We start from the raw sequence: 23734 nt of genomic DNA, 5'->3' as shown, positions 1-23734 counted from the left end.
AATTTGAAAACACATTAATCATCATAGCTCTCACAACGATGCAGCAAACAAGAGCATCTATAATATGTAGTACGATAGTATTCTACCACTAGACCACTAGTGCTTCATGGAATCAATTTCTCATTTGGACAAAGAATTTATAATGTTCATCATTATAATTATGAATGTCTATAGTTTTTAATAAATAAGACTATATAAGTTTTACACCTTCTTTATGTTTTAAAATATTGAATTCACTCTTATCTTTAGAATACACTATCATTATGTATTGAGGACGAAACATAAATCATCATAGCTCTAACCCATATACACCAGCTGGGAATCGAACCTGGGTTTGAACCGTGGCAGGGTATTATTCTACAACTAGACCACTAGTATGCTTCGTGAATTGAATTACTCATTTGGATATGGAATTTATAATCTTCTTCATTATACTTATGAATGTCTAAGCTTTTAATAAATAAAACTCTCTAAACAAGATTTCTTAAATGGAATATATCAAGAAAAAAATGAATAGCTCAGAATCATGTTCTTCACATCGATCTGTGAACGAAGACGAACAATTGACCCAGAATTTGAAAACACATTAATTATGATAGCTCTCACATCGATGCACTAGTCGAGAATCAAACACGAGCATCTACAATACGAAGTAGGATAATATAGTACCACTACACCACCAATGCTTCATGGAATCAATTTCTCATTTGGACATATACTTTATAATGTTCATGATTATATTTATGAATGTTTAAGCTTTTTAATAAATAAAACTCTATAAATAGTATACCTTCTTTATGTTTTAAAATATTGAACCCACTCTTATCTTTAGAACAATCTATCATTATGTATTGAGAACGAAAATTAAAAACCAAAAATGGAACAAGAATGTGAAAGATTGGTTCTTTAGTTTCAAATGTATTAGCTAACATCTTTTATATAATTCACCCCACTATTGAAATTCAAAGCCTAACATTAAATAAAAAACTAACATTAATCACTAATGAGATTTTCGAATCGCAAAAAATGAAGGAAAAAAAAAAGAAGAGCTCAGAATCTTATTCTGCCTTATCAATTTGTGAACGATGACGTACAATTGACTCGGCAATTTTCAATCACCATAGCTCTAACCCACAAACATCAACCTAGAATCAAACTTGGGTCTGTGTCGTGGCACAATACTATTCTACTACCAGACCACTAGTGCGCTTAGTGAATTGAATTACTCATTTGGATATGGAATTTATAATATTCTTCAATATATTTATGGATGTCTAAGCTTTTAGTAAATAAAACTCCCTAAACAAGATTTCTTAATCGCAAAATATAAACAAAAATGAAGAGCTCTAAATCATGTTTAACATCATCGATTTGGGAACAATGATGTACAATTGACCCATCAATTGAAAAGACATTAGTCATCATAGCTCAAACCCACATGCACCATCCGGGAATCGAACCTGAGTTTGTACCATGGCAAGGTACTATTCTACAACTAGACCATTGGTGCACTTCGTGAATTGAATTATTCATTTGGATATGTAATTTATAATCTTCTTCATTATATTTACGAATGTCTATGCATTTAATAGAAAAGACTCTCTAAACAAGATTTCTTAATCAAAAAATATCATGAAAAAATGTAGAGCTTAAAATCATGTTCTTCATCATCGTTTTGTGAACAATGACGAACAATTGACCCCAAAATTTAAAACACATTAATCATCATAGCTTTCACAACGATGCACAAGACAAGAATCAAGCACAAAAATCTATAATACGTACTATGGTAGTATTCTACCACTAGACGACTCTTAAGGGAATCAATTTCTCATTTAGACATAAACATTATAATATTCATCATTATATTTGTGAATGTTTACGATTTTTAATAAATAAAACTTTATAAGTATTATTTGTTTTTTATGTTTTAAAATATTGAATCCACTCTTGTCTTTAGAATACATTATCATTATGTATTAAGGACGAAAATTTAAAAACCAAAAAATGAACAAGAATGTGAAAAGTTGGTTCTTTAGTTAAAAATTTATGAGCTATATAAATTTTTTTTTTATAGTTCGCTCTAGTATTGAAATTAAAAAAGTAACATGAAATAAAAGACTAATATTAATCACTGATGAGATTTCTTAATCGCAAAAATGAAGAAGAAAAGAAAACCTAAGAATCATGTTCAACATCATCGATTTGTGACTGATGACGTAAAATTGGCCCATCAACTGAAAAGATATCAATCATAATATCTCAAACCCATATGCACCATCCGGGAATCGAACCTAGGTATGTATCGTGGCAGAGTACTATTGAACCAATAGACCACTAGTGCACTTCGTGAATTGAATTATTCATTTGGATATGGAATTTATAATCTTCTTCACTATATTTACAAATGTCTATGCATTTAATAAATAAAACTCTTAATGATTAGAAAATGAAAAAATGGAGAGCTTAGAATTGTTAGAAAATGATTACTCAAATAATACTAATAATAATAAAAATATAAAATGATATAATAATAAGGGTTAAGTATGTTTTTAGTCCCTGAACTTTGACCTAAAATTGGAATTCTTCCTTTGTCGAAACTTTGATAAATTTTGGTCCCTAAACTTTAAAAATGAATGAATGTAGTCCTTTTAACCCAGTTTTGTTAACTTTTTTTAGGTTTCGAACACATTTCTCAGTAAATATTGAGCCGAGAATGTGTCAAACGGCGTAAACAACTCCAATATTAACATGAAACACATTCCACATATTGAAAAAAGTCAACGTAATTGGTTTAAAAGGACTATATTCATTCATTTTTAAAGTTTTGAGACCAAAATTTATCAAAGTTCGACCAACAATAAATTCCAATTTTTGGCAAAAGTTCAGTGACTAAAAACTTACTTAACCCTAATAATAATTATTAAATCAATAATAATACTAAGAATATATATTAAACAATGAATATTAATAAGAGATCAACAATTATAATAACAATAAAGAGATAAAAAGTAAATGAGAAAAGGAGTAGAAATAGCCTGGGTTGAGGCATACATAACGCTATCCTTAGACAGAAAACGCCCTTACTGCACAAGGCTAAACAAATATACAATCATATGTGTTTCAAATAAAATGTGTTTCTCTCCCAAGATACAACAACCCGTCAGATTGATCAAGTGCAGCGAAGGATCTCCGAACCTTATGAACACCACTGTCTTAAAGATAATATAGAGAAGAAAAGAAGAACACTTCTGAGAAAACTCTAGTATTTGTGGTTGTTTTGTTGTTGTTGTTTTTTCCCCATGCACCTAGGTGGTATTTATAGGTAGAAAAGGGAGACAAATGAGTAAATTGTAATAAGAATATAGTCGTTAACCATAAAAAACATTAACCCATAAATTAAAGGTCTATAAAAACATGAGCAATAATAAATTTTTTATTTTTATTTTTTATTTTTTAAATTATATTAAAATATTTCTAACAAGAATCATGTTCTTCATGATCGTTTTGTGAACAATGACGAACAATTGACCCATAAATTTAAAAAACAAATTAATCACCATAGCTCTCACAACGATGCACAAGCTGAGAATCAAGCACGAACATCTATAGTACGTAGTAGGGAAGTATTCTACCACTAGACTACTAGTGCCTCATTAAATCAATTTCTCATTTGGACATAGATTTTATAATGTTCATCATTTTATTTATGAATTTTTAAGCTTCTTAATAAATAAAATTTTATAAGTATTATACCTTCTTTATGTTTTAAAATATTGAACCCACTCTTATCTTTAGAATACACTATCACTATGTATTGAGGAAAAAAATTTTAAAAACAGAAAACAAACACGAATATGAAAGATTAGTTCTTTAGTATAAAATTTGTGAGCTATATAAACATTTTTTATTATTCACCTTGGGATTGAAATTAATAGACTAACATTAAATATAAGACTAATATTAATCACTAATGAGATTTCTTAATTGCAAAAAATGAAGAAGAAATAAATAGTTGAGAATCATATTCTAGATCATCGATTTGTGACTGATGACGTAAAATTGACCCATCAACTGAACAAACATGAATCATCATAGCTCAAACCGACAAGCACCACCCGAGATTCGAATCCGTGTCTGTAACGTGGCAGGGTACCATTCTACCACTAGACCATTGGTGCACTTCGTGGGTTGAATTATTCATTTGGATATGGAATTTATAATCTTCTTTATTATAAATACGAATGTCTAAGCTTTTAATAAATAAAACTCTCTAAACAAGATTTCTTAATCGCATAATATAATGAAAAAATGTAGAGCTTAGAATCATATTCTTCATCATCGTTTTGTGAACGATGACGAACAATTGACCCAAAAATTTAAAACACATTAATCACCATAAGTCTCACAACGATGCACAAGCCGAGAATCAAGCCCGAAGATGTACAATACCTAGTCGGGTAGTATTCTACCACTACACCACTAGCGCTTCATGGAATCAATTTCTCATTTCGACATAAACCTTATAATGTTCGTCATTATGTTTATGAATGTTTGAGATTTTTAACAAATAAAACATTTGAAGTATTGTACCTTCTTTATGTTTTTAAACAGTGAACCCACTCTTATCTTTAGAATATACTATCAATATATGTTGAGGACAAAAATTTAAAAACCAAAAAACGAATAAGAATGTGAAATATTGGTTCTTTAGTTTAAAATATGTGAGAAATATAAACCTTTTTTATATACTTAACCCTGCTATTAAAAAACTAACATGAAATAAAAGACCAATATTAATCACTAATGAGATTTCTTAATCGCAAAAAATGAAGAAGAAAAAAAAAAACCTGAGAATCATGTTCAACATCATCGATTTGTGACTGATAACGTAAAATTGACACATCAACTGAACAAACATGAATCATCATAGCTCAAATTCACATGCACCAGCCGACAATCGAACCCGGGTCTGTACGTATTATGGTTGTATTCTAGCATTAGACGACTCTTCATTGAATCAATTTCTCATTTGGACATAGACTTTATAATGTTCATCATTATATTTATGAATGTTTACGATTTTTAATAAATAAAACTTTATAAGTATTATACCATTTTTATGTTTTAAAATATTGAATCCACTCTTATCCTTAGAATACACTATCATTATGTGTTGAGGACGAACACGAATGTAAAATTTAAAACACATTAATCACCATAACTCTCACAACGATGCACAAGTCGAGAATCAAGCACGAAAATCTGCAACACGTATTATGGTTGTATTCTAGCTTTAGACGACTCTTCATGGAATCAATTTCTCATTTGGACAAAGACTTTATAATGTTCATCATTATATTTATCAAGTTTACGATTTTTAATAAATAAAACTTTACAAGTACTATGCCTTTTTTATGTTTTAAAATATTGAATCCACTCTTATCCTTACAACACACTATCATTAAATATTGAGGACGAAAATTTAAAAACCAAAAATGAAGAAGAATGTGAAAGGTTGGTTCTTTAGTTAAAAATTTATGAGCTATATAAACATTTTTTTATAGTTCACCTTCTTATTGAAATTAAAAAAGTAACATTAAATAAAAGACTAATATTAATCACTAATGAGATTTCTTAATCGCAAAAAATGAAGAAGAAAAAAAAACCTGAGAATCATGTTCAACATCATTGATTTTTAACTGATGACATAAAATTGACCCATGAACTGAACATACATGAATCATTATAGCTCAAATTCACATGCATCAGCCGACAATCGAAACCCGGGTCTATACCATGGCAGGGTACCATTCTACAGCTAGACCATTGGTGCATTTTGTGAGTTGAATTATTCATTTTGTTATAAAACTTATAATCTTCTTCATTATATTTGTGGATGTCTAAGGTTTTAGAAAATAAAACTCCGTAAACAAGATTTCTTAATCGCAATATCAAAAAAAAATGAAGAGCTCATAAACACGTTCAACATCATCGATTTGTGAACAATGACGTACAATTGACCCATCAATTGAAAAGACATTAGACATAAGAGCTCACAGCCACATGCACCAACGAGGAATCAAACCCGGGTCTGTACCGTGGCAGGGTACTATTCTACCACTAGACCACTGGTGCACTTCGTGAATTGAATTATTCATTTGATTATGGAATTTATAATCTTCTTCATAATATTTACGAATGTCTAAGCTTTTAATAAAAAAAGCTGCCTAAACAAGATTTCTTAATTGAAAAATATCATGAAAAAATGTAAAGCTTAGAATCATGTATTTCATCATCGTTTTATAAACGATGACGAAAAATTCACCCAAAAATTTCAAACACATTAATCACCATATCTCTCACAACGATGCACAAGACGAGAATCAAGCACAAAAATCTGCAACACGTATTATGGTTGTATTCTACCGTTAGACGACTCTTCATGGAATCAATTTATCATTTGGACATAGACTTTATAACGTTCATCATTTAATTTATCAATGTTTACGATTTTTAATAAATAAAACATTACAAGTATTATACCTTTTTTATGTTTTAAAATATTGAATCCACTCTTATCCTTAGAACAAACTATCATTATGTATTGAGGAAGAAAATTTAAAAACAAAAAATGAACAAGAATTTTAAAGGTTGGTTCTTTAGTTAAAAATTTATGAGCTATATAAACATTTTTTTATAGTTCACCTTCTTATTGAAATTAAAAAAGTAACATTAAATAAAAGACTAATATTAATCACTAATGAGATTTCTTAATCGCAAAAAATGAAGAAGAAAAAAAAAGTTGAGAATGATGTTCAACATCATCAATTTGTGATTGATGACGTAAATTTAACCACTCTACCACTAGACCATTGGTGCATTTTGTGAGTTGAATTATTCATTTCGTTATCAAACTTATAATCTTCTTCATTATATTTGTGGATGTCTATGGTTTTAGAAAATAAAACTCCGTAAACAAGATTTCTTAATTGCAATATATCAACAAAAAATGAAGAGCTCAGAATCATGTTAACCATCATCGATTTGTGAACGATGACGTACAATTGAGCCATCAATTGAAAAGACATTAGACATCATAGCTCATACCCACATGTACCAGCCGGGAATCGAACCCGGGTCTGTACCGTGGCAGGGTACTATTCTACCACTAAACCACTAGTGCACTTCGTGAATTGAATTATTCATTTGATTATGGAATTTATAATCTTCTTCATTATATTTACGAATGTCTAAGCTTTTAATAAAAAAAACTGCCTAAACAAGATTTCTTAATCAAAAAATATCATGAAAAAATGTAGAGCTAAGAATCATGTTCTTCATCATCATTTTGTGAACGATGATGAAAAATTCACCCCAAAATTTAAAACACATTAATCAACATAACTCTCACAACGATGCACAAGACGAGAATCAAGCACGAAAATCTGCAACACGTATTATGGTTGTATTCTCGCATTAGACGACTCTTCATGGAATCAATTTCTCATTTAGACATAGACTTTATAATGTTCATCATTATATTTATGAATATTTACGATTTTTAATAAATAAAACTGTACAAGTATTATACCTTTTTTTATGTTTTAAAATATTGAATCCATTCTAATCCTTAGAACACACTATCATTATGTATTGAGGACGAAAATAAAAAACCAAAAACGAAAAAGAATGTTAAAGGTTGGTTCTTTAGTTAAAAATTTATGAGCTATATAAACATTTTTTTTATAGTTCACCTTCTTTTTTAAATTAAAAAAGTAATATTTAATAAAAGACTAATATTAATCACTAATGAGATTTCTTAATCGCAAAAAATGAAGAAGAAAAAAAAACCCTGAGAATCATGTTCAACATCATTGATTTTTGATTGATGACATAAAGTTGACCCATCAATTGAAAAGACATTATACATCACAGCTCACACCCACATGCACCAGCCGGGAATCAAACCCGGGTCTGTACCGTGGCAGGGTACTATTCTACCACTAGACCATTTTTGCACTTCGTGAATTGAATTATTCATTTGATTATGGAATTTAAAGTCTTCTTCATAATATTTACGAATGTCTAGCTTTTAATAAAAAAAGCTCACTAAACAAGATTCTTAATTGAAAAATATCATGAAAAAATGTAGAGCTTAGAATCATGTACTTCATCATCATTTTGTGAACGATCACGAAAAATTCACCCCAAAATTTCAAACACATTAATCACCATATCTCTCACAACGATGCACAAGACGAAAATCAAGCACAAAAATCTGCAACACGTATTATGGTTGTATTCTAGCATTAGACGACTCTTCATGGAATCAATTTCTCATTTAGACATAGACTTTATAATGTTCATCATTTAATTTATCAATGTTTACGATTTTTAATAAATAAAACTTTACAAGTATTATACCTTTTTTATGTTTTAAAATATTGAATCCACTCTTATCCTTAGAACAAACTATCATTATGTATTGAGGAAGAAAAATTAAAAACCAAAAATGAACAAGAATTTAAAAGGTTGGTTCTTTAGTTAAAAATTTATGAGCTATATAAACATTTTTTTATAGTTCACCTTCTTATTGAAATTAAAAAAGTAACATTAAATAAAAGACTAATATTAATCACTAATGAGATTTCTTAATCGCAAAAAATGAAGAAGAAAAAAATAGTTGAGAATGATGTTCAACATCATCAATTTGTGATTGATGACGTAAATTTGACCACTCTACCACTAGACCATTGGTGCATTTTGTGAGTTGAATTATTCCTTTTGTTATAAAATTTATAATCTTCTTCATTATATTTGTAGATGTCTAAGCTTTTAGAAAATAAAACTCCCTAAACAAGATTTCTTAATCGCAAAATATCAACAAAAAATGAAGAGCTCAGAATCATGTTCAACATCATCAATTTGTGAACGATGACCTCAAGTGACCCATCAATTGAAAAGACATTATACATCATAGCTCACACCTACATGCACCATCCGGGAATCAAACCCGGGTCTGTACCGTGGCAGGGTACTGTTCTACCACTAGACCACTGGTGCACTTCGCGAATTGATTTATTCATTTGATTATGGAATTTATAATCTTCTTCATTATATTTACGAATGTCTAAGCTTTTAATAAAAAAAGCTGCCTAAACAAGATTTCTTAATCGAAAAATATCATGAAAAAATGTAGAGCTAAGAATCATCTTCATCATCATCGTTTTGTGAACGATGACGAAAAATTCACCCCAAAATTTAAAACACATTAATCACCATAACTCTCGCAACGATGCACAAGACGAGAATCAAGCACGAAAATCTGCAACACCTATTATGGTTGTATTCTAGCATTAGACGACTCTTCATGGAATCAATTTCTCATTTGGACATAGACTTCATAATGTTCATCATTATATTTATGAATGTTTACGATTTTTAATAAATAAAACTGTACAAGTATTATACCTTTTTTATGTTTTAAAATATTGAATCCACTCTTATCCTTAGCACACACTATCATTATGTATTAAGGACAAAAATTTAAAAAGCAAAAATGAACAAGAATGTGAAAGGTTGCTTCTTTAGTTAAAAATTTATGAGCTATATAAACATTTTTTTTATAGTTCACTTTCTTATTGAAATTAAAAAAGTGGCATTAAATAAAAGACTAATATTAATCACTAATGAGATTTCTTAATCGCAAAAAATAAAGAAGAAAAAAAAAGCTGAGAATCATGTTCAACATCATTGATTTGTGACTGATGACGGAAAATTGACCCATCAACTGAACACACATGAAGCATCACAGCTCAAATTCACATGCACCAGTCGACAATCGATCCAGGGTCTGTACCGTGGCAGGGTACCATTCTACCACTAGACCATTGGTGCATTATGTGAGTGGAATTATTCATTTTGTTATAAAATTTAAAATCTTCTTCATTATATATGTAGATGTCTAAGCTTTTAGAAAATAAAACTCCCTAAACAAGATTTCTTGATCGCAAAATATCAACAAAAAATGAAGAGCTCAGAATCATGTTCAACATCATCAATTTGTGAACGATGACGTACAATTGACCCATCAATTGAAAAGACATTATACATCATAGCTCACACCCACATGCACCAGCCGGGAATCGAACTCGGGTCTGTACCGTGGCAGGGTACTATTCTACCACTAGACCACTGGTGCACTTCGCAAATTGATTTATTCATTTGATTATGAAATTTATAATCTTCTTCATTATATTTACGAATGTCTAAGCTTTTAATAAAAAAAGTTGCCTAAACAAGATTTCTTAATCGAAAAATATCATGAAAAAATGTAGAGTTAAGAATCATCTCCATCATCATCGTTTTGTGAACGATGACGAAAAATTCACCCCAAAATTTAAAACACATTAATCACCACAACTCTCACAATGATGCATAAGAAGAGAATCATGCACGAAAATCTTCAACACGTATTATGGTTATATTCTAGCATTAGACGACTCTTCATGGAATCAATTTCTCATTTGGACATAGACTTTATAATGTTCATCATTATATTTATGAATGTTTACGATTTTTAATAAATAAAACTATACAAGTATTATACCTTTTTTATGTTTTAAAATATTGAATCCACTCTTATCCTTAGCACACACTATCATTATGTATTAAGGACAAAAATTTAAAAAGCAAAAATGAACAAGAATGTGAAAGGTTGCTTCTTTAGTTAAAAATTTATGAGCTATATAAACATTTTTTTTATAGTTCACTTTCTTATTGAAATTAAAAAAGTGGCATTAAATAAAAGACTAATATTAATCACTAATGAGATTTCTTAATCGCAAAAAATAAAGAAGAAAAAAAAAGCTGAGAATCATGTTCAACATCATTGATTTGTGACTGATGACAGAAAATTGACCCATCAACTGAACACACATGAAGCATCACAGCTCAAATTCACATGCACCAGTCGACAATCGATCCAGGGTCTGTACCGTGGCAGGGTACCATTCTACCACTAGACCATTGGTGCATTATGTGAGTGAAATTATTCATTTTGTTATAAAATTTAAAATCTTCTTCATTATATATGTAGATGTCTAAGCTTTTAGAAAATAAAACTCCCTAAACAAGATTTCTTGATCGCAAAATATCAACAAAAAATGAAGAGCTCAGAATCATATTCAACGTCATCGATTTGTGAACGATGACGTACAATTGACCCATCAATTGAAAAGACATTATACATCATAGCTCACACCCACAAGCACCAGCCGGGAATCGAACCCGAGTCTGTACCGTGGCAGGGTACTATTCTACCACTAGACCACTGGTGCACTTCGCGAATTGATTTATTCATTTGATTATGAAATTTATAATCTTCTTCATTATATTTACGAATGTCTAAGCTTTTAATAAAAAAAGCTGCCTAAACAAGATTTCTTAATCGAAAAATATCATGAAAAAATGTAGAGCTAAGAATCATCTTCATCATCATCGTTTTGTGAACGATGACGAAAAATTCACCCCAAAATTTAAAACACATTAATCACCATAACTCTCACAACGATGCACAAGACAAGAATCAAGCATGAAAATCTGCAACACGTATTATGGTTGTATTCTAGCATTAGACGACTCTTCATGGAATCAATTTCTCATTTGGACATAGACTTTATAATGTTCATCATTATATTTATGAATGTTTACGATTTTTAATAAATAAAACTGTACAAGTATTATATCTTTTTTATGTTTTAAAATATTGAATCCACTCTTATCCTTAGCACACACTATTATTATGTATTGAGGACGAAAATTTAAAAACCAAAAATGAACAAGAATGTGAAAGGTTGGTTCTTTAGTTAAAAATTTATGAGCTACATAAACATTTTTTTTATAGTTCACCTTCTTATTGAAATTAAAAAAGTAACATTAAATAAAAGACTAATATTAATCACTAATGAGATTTCTTAATCGCAAAAAATGAAGAAGAAAAAACAAGCTGAGAATCATGTTCAACATCATTGATTTGTGACTGATGACGTAAAATTAACCCATCAACTGAACACACATGAATCATCAAAGCTCAAATTCACATGCACCAGCCTCCAATCGAACCAGGGTTTGTACCGTGGCAGGGTACCATTCTACCACTAGACCATTGGTGCATTTTGTGAGTTGAATTATTCCTTTTGTTATAAAATTTATAATCTTCTTCATTATATTTGTAGATGTCTAAGCTTTTAGAAAATAAAACTCCCTAAACAAGATTTCTTAATCGCAAAATAGCAACAACAAATGAAGAGCTTAGAATCATATTCAACGTCATCGATTTGTGAACGATGACGTACAATTGACCCATCAATTGAAAAGACATTATACATCATAGCTCACACCCACATGCACCAGCCGGGAATCGAACCCGGGTCTGTACCGTGGCAGGGTACTATTCTACCACTAGACCACTGGTGCACTTCGCGAATTGATTTATTCATTTGATTATGGAATTTATAATCTTCTTCATTATATTTACGAATGTCTAAGCTTTTAATAAAAAAAGCTGCCTAAACCAGATTTCTTAATCGAAAAATATCATGAAAAAATGTAGAGCTAAGAATCATCTTCATCATCATCGTTTTGTGAACGATGACAAAAAATTCACCCCAAAATTTAAAACACATTAATCACCATAACTCTCACAACGATGCACAAGACGAGAATCAAGCACGAAAATCTGCAACACGTATTATGGTTGTATTCTAGCATTAGACGACTCTTCATGGAATCAATTTCTCATTTGGACATAGACTTTATAATGTTCATCATTATATTTATGAATGTTTACGATTTTTAATAAATAAAACTGTACAAGTATTATATCTTTTTTATGTTTTAAAATATTGAATCCACTCTTATCCTTAGCACACACTATTATTATGTATTGAGGACGAAAATTTAAAAACCAAAAATGAACAAGAATGTGAAAGGTTGGTTCTTTAGTTAAAAATTTATGAACTATATAAACATTTTTTTTATAGTTCACCTTCTTATTGAAATTAAAAAAGTAACATTAAATAAAAGACTAATATTAATCACTAATGAGATTTCTTAATCGCTAAAAATGAAGAAGAAAAAACAAGCTGAGAATCATGTTCAACATCATTGATTTGTGACTGATGACGTAAAATTAACCCATCAATTGAACACACATGAATCATCACAGCTCAAATTCACATGCACCAGCCGACAATCGAACCAGGGTTTGTACCGTGGCAGCGTACCATTCTACCACTAGACCATTGGTGCATTTTGTGAGTTGAATTATTCATTTTGTTATAAAATTTATAATGTTCTTCATTATATATGTAGATGTCTAAGCTTTTAGAAAATAAAACTCCCTAAACAAGATTTCTTAATTGCAAAATATCAACAAAAAATGAAGAGCTCAGAATCATGTTCAACATCATCGATTTGTGAACGATGACGTACAATTGACCCATCAATTGAAAAGACATTATACATCATAGCTCACACCCACATGCACCAGCCGGGAATCGAACCCGGGTCTGTACCGTGGCAGGGTACTATTCTACCACTAGACCACTGGTGCACTTCGCGAATTGATTTATTCATTTGATTATGGAATTTATAATCTTCTTCATTATATTTACGAATGTCTAAGCTTTTAATAAAAAAAGCTGCCTAAACAAGATTTCTTAGTCGAAAAATGTCATGAAAAAATGTAGAGCTTAGAATCATGTTCTTCATCATTGTTTTGTGAACGATGATAAAAAATTCACCCCAAAATTTAAAACACATAAACACCATATCTCTCACAAGGATGCACAAGACGAGAATCAAGCACGAAAATCTACAATACGTATTATGGTTGTATTCTACCACTCGACGACTCTTCATGGAATCAATTTCTCATTTGGACATAGACTTTATAGTGTTCATCATTATATTTACGAATGTTTACGATTTTTAATAAATAAAACTTTATCAGTATTATACCTTTTTTATGTTTTAAAATATTGAATCCACTTTTATCCTTAGAACACACTATCATTATGTATTGAGGACAAAAATTTAAAAACTAGAAATGAACAAGAATGTGAAAGGTTGGTTCTTTAGTTAAAAATTTATGAGCTATATAAATAATTTTTTTATAGTTCACCCTGCTATTGAAATTAAAAGAGTAACATTAAATAAAAGACTAATATTAATCGCTAATGGGATTTCTTAATCGCAAAAAATGAAGAAGAAAAGAAGAGCTTAGAATCATGTTCAACATCATCGATTTGTGACTGATGACGTACAATTGGCCCATCAATTGAAAAGATATCAATCATCATATCTCAAACCCACATGCATCAGCCGGGAATTGAACCCGCTACATTGGCACAAAACATAACCAATAAAACCAAACAATTAGTTTCACCAATTAAAACTAAACAATTAGTTCCAAAAATTAAAACCAAACAATTAGATCTAGCAATTAAAACCAAAGAAATTCAATAAGGGTTCACATTTCAACCACTCTATAAGTCACTTTTGATGGAGAGTTGACCCAAAGGTTAACTTTTCAAATCAAAGCTCCAACTCAAGGTTTGAGCATCCTAGCATCTTGGTTTAGTGATTTGAAACATGTTTGAGCCTTCAATTATCTCATTCCAAGCATTTTATAAGTTTTGAGTGTGATATGCTCATTTAAGGTTTTCTAGACTACCTAGAATTAGGATTTTTATTCTCCACTAGTTCTTTAGGAAAATTCATTTTTAGTAACTCATTAGCATCATATTAACCATGTCTAGATGTTAGAATCATGCATTTGCACACTGCTACACGTTTTGACCCTTGATCACACAAGCATACGCATAATTGGCTTAGTTTTCTTACTTGAAAGTGGGGTTTGGATAGTGATTTCGTGAAACTATGATTGTTGGAGGGTCCTAACGTTTTATTTTACCTATTACACCATATTGAAACGTGTTCAAAGCATTTACAACACTTAAAACTTTTTTTTTGTCTTCATATGCATTTTAGGCACTCTTTACAAGCCATTTTGCACTTGAACTAGTCATTTTTTAATTCTCTTTATATTGTGTTCATTTGTTTGTTTCGAAAGCCCACTTCCATCATATTATGCATGGCCAAAGGATAAAATTACCATTTTCATACCCCATTTGAAACCCCACACACTCAATTTGAAGAAAAATCCTCATTTTAAGTCTTTAAAAGTTGAGATGAGAGTGTGATATGTGTTTTCTGTTTTGCATTGCTTCATTAGTATTATTGAATCATTTTAGAGTACATTTTGCTTTCCATTCACTAACAACTAACCCCTTAATTTGATATTTAGTAGTTTGAGACTAACTAGTTAGCCTAGTTTAGCCTATTTTAGCCTAGTTTTCTTGTATATAGGGAACTAACACACTAACTTGTATTGTGTGACTTTGGTGCACCTTAGAAACTCAAATTGAACAAATTAAAAGTGATTAGAGGTTTCTAAACAAACAAATCCAGCAAGGGTTCACATTTCAACCACTATAAAAGTCACTTTTGATGGAGAGTTGACTCAAAGGTTAACTTTTCAAGTCAAAGCTCCAAATCAATGTTTGAGCATCCTAGCATCTTGGTTTAGTGATTTGAAACATGTTTGAGCCTTCACTTATCTCATTCCAAGCATTTTACAAGTTTTGAGTGTGATATGCTCCTTTAAGGTTTTCTAGACTACCTAGAATTAGGATTTTTATTCTCCACTAGTTCTTTAGGAAAATTCACTATTTTAGTAACTCACTAGCATCATATTAACCATGTCTAGATGTTAGAATCATGCATTTGCACACTGCTACACGTTTTGACCCTTGATCACACAAGCATGCGCATAATTGGCTTAGTTTTCTTACTTGAAAGTGGGGTTTGGATAGTGATTTCATGAAACTATGATTGTTGGAGGATCCTAACTTTTTATTTTACCTATTACACCATATTGAAACGTGTTCAAAGCATTTACAACACTTGAAACTATTTTTTTTTTGTCTTCATATGCATTTTAGGCACTCTTTACAAGCCATTTTGCACTTGAACTAGTCATTTTTTAATTCTCTTTATATTGTGTTCATTTGTTTGTTTCTAAAGCCCACTTCCATCATATTATGCATGGCCAAAGGATAAAAATACCATTTTCATACCCCATTGGAAACCCCACACACTCAATTTGAAGAAAAATCCTCATTTTAAGTCTTTAAAAGTTGAGATGAGAGTGTGATATGTGTTTTCTGTTTTGCATTGCTTCATTAGTATTATTGAATCATTTCAGAGTACATTTTTCTTTCCATTCACTAACAACTAACCCGTTAATTTGATATTTAGTAGTTTGAGACTAACTTGTTAGCCTAGTTTAGCCTATTTTAGCCTAGTTTTCTTGTATATAGGGAACTAACACACTAACTTGTGTTGTGTGACTTTGGTGCACCTTAGAAACTCAAATTGAACAAATTAAAAGTGATTAGAGGTTGCTAAACAAACAAATCCAGCAAGGGTTCACATTTCAACCACTATAAAAGTCACTTTTGATGGAGAGTTGACCCAAAGGTTAACTTTTCAAGTCAAAGCTCCAAATCAATGTTTGAGCATCCTAGCATCTTGGTTTAGTGATTTGAAATATGTTTGAGCCTTCACTTATCTCATTCCAAGCATTTTACAAGTTTTGAGTGTGATATGCTCATTTAAGGTTTTCTAGACTACCTAGAATTAGGATTTTTATTCTCCACTAGTTCTTTAGGAAAATTCATTGTTTTAGTAACTCATTAGCATCATATTAACCATGTCTAGATTTTAGAATCATGCATTTGCACACTGCTACACGTTTTGACCCTTGATCACACAAGCATGCGCATAATTGGCTTAGTTTTCTTACTTGAAAGTGGGGTTTGGATAGTGATTTCGTGAAACTATGATTGTTAGAGGGTCCTAACTGTTTATTTACCTATTACATCATATTGAAACATGTTCAAAGCATTTACAACACATGAAACTCATTTTTTGTCTTCATATGCATTTTAGGCACTCTTTACAAGCCATTTTGCACTCACTTTACTTGTTTCATCTTTGATTTTGCTTTTCTATGAATTTGTATGATTCTTTGCAATTTAGTATGTTGGTTTAGTGTATAGGATATCCTTGAATCATCTATGACTCAATTTCATGCATTTTGGAAGTTTTTACCCATTAACTAGTTTTTAGGTTCATATGTTTCTATATAATGAGGTATTTTCGAATTCCTTAATATTGTGTACAAACACTTGTGTTTGCACTCAATTTGCATCATAATTTACATCTTCAAATTGTTAGACCATGAATGGAAGCATGACATTTATTCAGAACACAAAATCTGCACCAAATTTCTTATGTTGTAAAATGTGCACAAAATCTGCACCAGTTTTGTTGCATGTGCTGCCAAGTTTGGTTCAACACATGATTTTGAGAAATTGGAGCTATAACACTGCATTTTATCAAACAATTTTCTATTTTTTATTAAGTAGAAATTTTAGGTAGAATTGAGGTGTGAAACCTCTTCCATTCATGTCTCTTCGGAGTTATATAGGTTCATGGTGGATATTATAGCATTTCATCATCATTTGCATATTAATTTGAGTACTACTTTACAGTAGCATTAATTTTCCTGCATCTGCTCTTACATTTTTACACTTATTTAGACACTTTGTTCATATTTTCTTTCATTGATTTACTACAACTATATTTTTAGCTTATTATGAAATGCATTCTAGGTTTGATTAGGTGAAATTTTGCACTTCTTTTTTAATTGAAGGGGTTATCCTAGTTTTCAGCATTCTTTTATCAACTAAACAACATGTGGCATGTTCTAGCAGCAGGGAGAAGAAACTTTTAGAGCACATCACAACATGTTTGAAGCAGAAAACTAGTATTATGCAGTTTTCATGCTCCTTTTGACATCTAACACCACTCTTTTGCCAAATTATGCATAATTTAGAAAACACATTATATCTGTTGATGTGAATGGGAGCTAATATAGGATACATATATTAGCGGCAACGCACTATTTATGCAAGAAGTCATTAACTAGACTACAAGCTAAAGATGCAGCAGCAATAACTCAAGCAAATAGAGTAGAGGAAAGAGTAAAAACGTTTGAAAAAAGTTTGGGGAGAGTGGTGGGTACCTTGTATGGCCAAGCAACAACGCTGACTTTGTTGGATCCTTCCAAATTAGAGGTGATGAAAGGGATAATTCTGAATCAAGAAGGAAAAATATGTAGCTTTATAAGATAAACGTTTACATACTTTAGAAATTTTGTTTAAGACTCCTCTAAAATTTTAATGTCATTAACTACATTAATTCAGTACAATCAACATTGAATTGGACAAACCAATGTCAATAAAGTTTTAAATAGATGAAAAAATATGCAATGACTTCACATGTATTAACATTCAACATCTAAAAGGGAGAATTGAAGGCCTTTTTTATACTTTCAACCAAATCAACGCTCAGTGCAGTGGTGGTTTAGTGCAATGGTGCATAATAAAGTTTACAAATGCAGAATGCCACTAAAATAGGAGTTGGCCATGACCAATCTGTTGTAAGCTAATACTATGTAAGAATTTAAGGCCTAAAGTCTAAACTGGACATTGCAAGATGCAAATGAATGACTATATGATTGACCAAACTTGATTATTTTTTCATTCAAATGTAGCATTAATCTAAATGAAATTATGCATGACCCCTATGGCAGCAAAAACTTTAGATGTGTATTAATCAAAAGTTGATTCCTACATAAAATTCTAAAAATCACCATTCAAACTTTACAAATTCCACTACAATGGCAAACAATTTGCAAATGTAGTAAAATAACTTAAGGAACTGTAAAGCAATTATCCCAACAAGTTTAAAATGATAAAATATACCTAAGAAAAGACTCAAATTATAAAAACAACACAAAACTCAAAATATGACACCCTAGAACCTAAAACTAGTTACTAGAATAGGCTAAAATTATCAAATATGAAAATTGCACTAATCTAATTATTTGAACTACTAAACCACTATTTATACAAGTTTTCAATGCTAAAACAAACATAAAAATAAAGTCAAAATTCTAAATTAACAAGAAAATTAAAATTTGACTACTTAGAACCTAAAACTAGCAAGTAAAACCAACACTAGTGCTAACACTATGCTATACTAACTAGAAATAAATACCTAAACTACCTAAACAACAAGTTCTGTTTCTAAACAAATTGTAGATCATAAAAGCACAACTTCACAGACAAACACAATCAAACTACAGATAAAGAAACAAAAATAGACACAAAAATGGGGGTAAAAGTGTATGGTCCAGTGTCTAACTCAAAAGGAAATTGAATTTGAAGAAAGTAAGTGTAGGAACTGATTTAAGACTCATTCACTGATGCTATGTGAATGAAATGGGTCGCCAAGCAGTAATTAAAAATTTCCTACCATTTTAAATTGGACAATTAGAGATTGAATTCACATTGATTTATTGCTACCAATCATAATCAATATCTCGGAGGCTACGCACAAAACTTTAAATCCATACTTAAACATCACAGCCTTGAAATTACATAATTATCTCTACCAAACTAAGTTCCCAATAATGGAGAAAAGCAAACACGTTGCGTTTCTTATCGGTCTGATCATGCTCACTACAATTCAGATCATAAATCTATGTTGTTGCACGAGAATAACACAATTCAGATCAATTCAAACAAATTCTACCCTAAATCAATAAAACTAAAGCAGCAACGCAAAAAGGAGCAAGCTTACCTATCGGTGTGGCAACGCAGGCGAAACACTCGACGGCCACCGAAGCTTTACCCACAACCTAGACTCTTCTGCCACCAATGCCGGCAAGCTATACCCACGGTGGAGATGGAGCGAACAGCCACTCCCAGGGCGTTAACCTAACGGTAGATGACGGTGGAAGGGAGAGATGGAGCGATTCGGTCACGATTGGCAGTGGAAATGGCACGGCAACGTCATTGGTTCGGTGGGAAGTGGCGGTTTGATGGTTCGGCAGTGGCAGTGGGTGGCAGGCAGTGGCAGTGAGTGGTGGGTTGTGATAGAGAAAGAAAACATAGTGGGAAATGAAAATAGAAAGGGGAAACCAATTCTGATATCTAATTTCATCGATGACCTTACCGACGACCTGGATCCGTCAGCTAGTCCGTCAGTAAACTAATTAAATAATATCATCATTGACGTAACCGACGGATAAATTCCCTCGGTAAAACCAACAGTGACGTTCGTCGGTAATTCTGTCGATAAACAAACATAATAATCTCATCTATCAAATTACCAACGGATATGTTCTGTCGGTAAACTTCACAACTACATCTGTCGGTAACTTCGTCGGTAATGAACAATTACCGACGGATAAAGATCCGTCAGAAAGTACCCATCGGTAATTATCAATTTTCTTATAGTGGATACTGGTGAAGGCAAATGATGTGCAGAAGATAGCCTTTGGGTCCCGATATGGGCACTATGAGTACGTGGTTATGCCTTTTGGTTTGACTAATGCTCCAACTGTATTTATGGACTAGATGAATTGGATCTTCAGGCCCTTCTTAGATAAGTTTATCGTAGTCTTCATAGACGACATACTTATCTATTCCAACACTCAGAAGGAACATGCAGAACACCTAGGTTGGTGCTTGGTATTCTAGGGGAGAAGCAGTTGTTTGCTAAACTGTCCAAGTCTGAGTTCTTGATGGATGAGGTACAGTTTTTGGGGCACGTGATATCCGCTCGGGGAATTGCAGTGGATCCAGCGAAGGTTGAAGTTGTGGTTAAGTGAGAAAGTCCCAAGTCAGCAATGGAGGTCAAAAGCTTTGTGGGTTTAGCTGGCTATTACAGGAAATTCATAGAAGGATTTTCCAATATAGTGGTGCCTCTGACACAGCTTACCCGGAAGGACCAACCTTTCACTTGGACGGATAATTGTGAGGAGAGCTTTCAGGAGCTAAAGCAAAGGTTGATGAGTGCCCCGATATTAGTTATCCCAGATGTTGGTAAACCCTTTGAGGTTTACTGTGATGCCTCCCATCTAGGTTTGGGCTATGTGTTGATGCAAGAGAAGAAGGCAATGACATATGCTTCGAGGCAACTTAAGGTGCATGAGCGTAACTACCACACTCATGACTTGGAGTTGGCAGCTACTGTGTTTTCCTTAAAGATTTATAGGAATTATCTCTACGGTGCCCAATTTCTAGTGTTCAACGATCACAAGAGTCTTAAGTATTTGTTTTACCAGAAGGAACTAAACATGAGACAGAGGAGGTGGATGGAATTCCTAAAAGACTACGACTTTGAACTTTTGTATCATCTAGGGAAGGCGAATGTAGTGACAGATGCCTTGACTAGGAAGACAGTGCATATTGCACATCTTATGATCAAGGAAGTGGAACTGCTAGAGAAATTCAGAGATATGAAGCTACAAGTAGAATTGGGATCCAAGTTCAATGGATGTAGTACTCTAACTATATCTAGTGACTTCTTGGACTTAGTTAGAGAAAGACAGTTATTAGATGCCAGTTTGAACAGAGTTAGAGAGCAACTTGGGTCAGATGAAGCGAAGGATCTTGCCTTTGATAGCGATAGTATATTAAGATTTTGGGGTAGGGTGTGTGTGCCAGATGACGTAGAAGTGAAAAGGTTAATCCTTGAGGAAGGGCACAAGAGTCGTCTTAGTTTGCATCCTGGCATGACTAAGATGTACCAGGATCTCAAAGAAACCTTTTGGTCGTAGGGTATGAAGAAAGATGTTGCCCAGTTTGTATCAGCCTGCTTGACATGTCAGAAGGCAAAGGTAGAGCATCAGAGACTCGGTGGAATTCTACAGCCTTTGGAAATACCAGTGTGGAAATAGGATAGCATCTCTATGGACTTTATGACCCACTTGCCACGAACCTTTAGGGGTCATGATACCATCTGAGTTATTGTGGACCGATTGACCAAGAGTGCTCACTTCTTGGCAATGAATTTGAGAATGTATATAGCCAAGTTGGCCTAGTTGTACATTAAGGAAATTGTGAGGCTGCATGGAGTACCTTCGAGCATTGTATCATACATGGATCCACGGTTCACTTAGCGGTTTTGGCAGACTTTGCAAAGTGCTTTGGGAAGCAAGTTGACTATGAGTTCAGCCTATCATCCACAAATCGATGGTCAGTCCGAGAGGACGATTCAGTTGCTTGAGGATTTGTTGAGGACATGCGTGCTGGATCACTTGGGTGCTAGGAATGAAGTTTTACCGTTGATAGAGTTCACCTACAACAATAGTTTCCATGCGAGTATTGGCATGACGCCATATGAAGCTCTTTACGGGAGGAAGTGTAGGACTCCTTTGTGTTGGTATCAAGATGGGGAAGCAGTGTTAGTTAGACTTGAGTTGTTAGAGCAGACTACTGAGAAGGTAAGATTCGTAAGAGATAGGATGCAGGCCTCTCAGAGTAGGCAAAAGGCTTATGCAGACCATAGGAGGAGACCCTTAGAATTCGTTGCTGGAGATCGCGTGTTCTGGAGGGTGACCCGAACCACTGGTGTGGGAAGGACTCTTCGTTCAAAGAAGATTTCTCCTAAGTTCCTTGGCCCTTACCAGATTTCGAGGAGGATTGGGCCGATAGCTTATGAGATTGCTTTGCCTTCCCAATTGGCTAGTCTTCATCCAGTGTTCCATGTATCACAACTGAGGAAGTATGTGTTTGATCTATCTCATGTATTGGAGGTCGAGGATGTGCAGATCAGGGAGGATCTCACTATGGAGGTACCACGAGTGGCTTTGGAGGATAGTCGAGTTGAGGAATGTCGGGAAAAACCAATCAGTCTTGTCAAACTCATCTGGGATCGGAAGACAGGTGACTCTACTTGGGAGTTAGAGGAGGATATGAGGAAGTCACATCCGCATGTGTTTTCCTGGTAAGTTTTCATTTTTGAGGTTAGAAAATTTTGTTCTTGGGGAAAATGTAAGGCCCACTTATATTTCTGCCTTTATTTTTAAGGGTTGCCCTTTTTCAGTTGGGCTTAAAGGTTGGCCCAAAGGGTGCTAAGGCCCCTAAAGCAGCCAAACCCTCTCATTCCTGTTCACTTTGCAAAAATAGTGTTTCTCAAACCCTCCCTTGTTCTCAACAGAAGCTCTGCTAGGGCTTGGTTCGCTCTTGTTCACGCTAGCTCTAAAGCTCACCTCGCCTCACATAAGTTAGTTCTTGAACCATATTCTCCCCTTTTCTAAGTTGTTTTTCGTGGTTTCTATTGGGGTTCATAGTACTAAACCCATTTTTCTTTCTGTATCGTTGTTCTCAGCTCTCAAGTCTGTTTCTGGAGCTGCTGGGTCCGTTAGCTTTAATTGTCGAAGTCTCATACTAGCATTTTCCAGGTAAGGGAATCTAGGGCTTGCTTGTTTACTTCAATTTTTGCTTCCCTTGCCACTGTTTCACAATTTTATGGCTTGTGTGCTATTGTTGAAATGTGGAATGTCTTGTATTGTTGTTTGGGTATGAAAATATAGCTATTGTAAGGAGAACAGTGACGAGATCTGATACTCTCGCCCAAGCGAGACTTGTAGAAACAGGTCAGGTTCATACTCGAGCTCTCGTTCTGGCGGAGAGCTCTCGTTTGAGCGAGGTGATATCTCGCTTAGGTGAGAGTGGCTTACCTAAGC

The 23734-nt window shown here is 32.8% G+C and overlaps 6 non-coding genes across 6 annotated transcripts; all 6 read right to left on the bottom strand.

The window, feature by feature from the left end:
• Positions 1–7115: 7115 nt before the first annotated feature.
• On the bottom strand, positions 7116–7186 carry TRNAG-GCC. The gene has a single exon. It is a non-coding gene; the product is annotated as a tRNA-Gly (tRNA).
• Positions 7187–8995: 1809 nt separating this feature from the next.
• Positions 8996–9066, bottom strand: TRNAG-GCC. The gene has a single exon. It is a non-coding gene; the product is annotated as a tRNA-Gly (tRNA).
• A 1067-nt stretch (positions 9067–10133) lies between these two features.
• On the bottom strand, positions 10134–10204 carry TRNAG-GCC. The gene has a single exon. It is a non-coding gene; the product is annotated as a tRNA-Gly (tRNA).
• Positions 10205–11271: 1067 nt separating this feature from the next.
• TRNAG-GCC lies at positions 11272–11342 on the bottom strand. Its single transcript has one exon. It is a non-coding gene; the product is annotated as a tRNA-Gly (tRNA).
• A 1067-nt stretch (positions 11343–12409) lies between these two features.
• On the bottom strand, positions 12410–12480 carry TRNAG-GCC. Its single transcript has one exon. It is a non-coding gene; the product is annotated as a tRNA-Gly (tRNA).
• Positions 12481–13547: 1067 nt separating this feature from the next.
• On the bottom strand, positions 13548–13618 carry TRNAG-GCC. The gene has a single exon. It is a non-coding gene; the product is annotated as a tRNA-Gly (tRNA).
• Between the last annotated feature and the right edge of the window lie 10116 nt (positions 13619–23734).

This window comes from Vigna unguiculata, chromosome 8 (assembly GCF_004118075.2).
Source record: "Vigna unguiculata cultivar IT97K-499-35 chromosome 8, ASM411807v1, whole genome shotgun sequence".
Taxonomy (NCBI): domain Eukaryota; kingdom Viridiplantae; phylum Streptophyta; class Magnoliopsida; order Fabales; family Fabaceae; genus Vigna; species Vigna unguiculata.
The sequence above is the reverse complement of the archived record's forward strand: the minus strand, read 5'-3'. Positions and strand labels throughout refer to the sequence as shown.